Here is an 859-nt window from a genome sequence, read left to right on the forward strand (position 1 = left end):
AAACGCTGAGTGATCTAAACAAAATGTCAACTGAATAAAAATGACTGTAACGAAGTACAGTCACAGTCATAACCAGCTAATCATCTGCTCCAGTCCTGCGTGTTGGGACTGCTGGAGATAGCTAACTGGTAGTCCGTTATTTGACCCAGACTCAGACTGCTAATGTTAACTGGCCATCTTGTCGTGATTACACGCAGCCGAAGGAGACGGCACAGTCAACCCATCGACGGGGCGAAATAAACTCCTGACTCGAATAAAGACAGTGAAACTGTCACGCAAATTATAATAATAACATACAAAAACACTGCAAGAACTACATCTAACTTGTCTGCCTGCTGGCTTCCGTCTAAAAAAAAAAAAAAAAAAAAAAAAAAAGTTACTTCCGGTCAATTTATTCGCAAGAAAAGCACAGACAAGTTTGTTTCCCGTGTTTTTAATGACAAATAATATAGAAAAATATCGTATAAATTGGGCGGGTGGGGGTTGTTTGTTAACTTTTGTTTGTTCTGGTGGAGTTAGGTCATTCTACAATAGGTGGACAACTTAGACATAAAATGGTTTAAAAAAAAAACAACAACTTTATTTTATAATTTTCTGCTATGCATTTAATAAAAACTTGGTTTTATACACCTGGGGCCATGGAACTGATTGAAACACCTGAATTCATTGGTCTGGATGGGTGAATGAATACTTTTGGCAATGTAGTGTAAACGTGACAAATAAATACTGAGGATCACAGAAATGCTGTTTATGTTCGTATTGTTTATTTAGCATGTATGGTAACAGGCTTGTAAAAAAGTGCTAGGATTAGTGTTTTCTCTGAAAAGGATTCCAGGTGTGGACTGAAAGTTCAGAAAAG

General features: G+C 37.1%; 1 protein-coding gene across 1 annotated transcript in view; it reads right to left on the reverse strand.

The window, feature by feature from the left end:
* c1galt1lb (core 1 synthase, glycoprotein-N-acetylgalactosamine 3-beta-galactosyltransferase 1, like b) overlaps window positions 1-334 on the reverse strand; it is a 10,068-nt gene extending 9,734 nt beyond the window's left edge. The window contains 1 exon segment of the mRNA XM_030729893.1: window positions 1-334. This exon segment is cut by the window's left edge and continues 555 nt beyond it. The gene's annotated coding sequence lies outside the window, so the exon portion shown is untranslated.
* Between the last annotated feature and the right edge of the window lie 525 nt (window positions 335-859).

This window comes from Archocentrus centrarchus, chromosome 5 (genome assembly GCF_007364275.1).
Source record: "Archocentrus centrarchus isolate MPI-CPG fArcCen1 chromosome 5, fArcCen1, whole genome shotgun sequence".
Classification (NCBI taxonomy): Eukaryota; Metazoa; Chordata; class Actinopteri; order Cichliformes; family Cichlidae; genus Archocentrus; species Archocentrus centrarchus.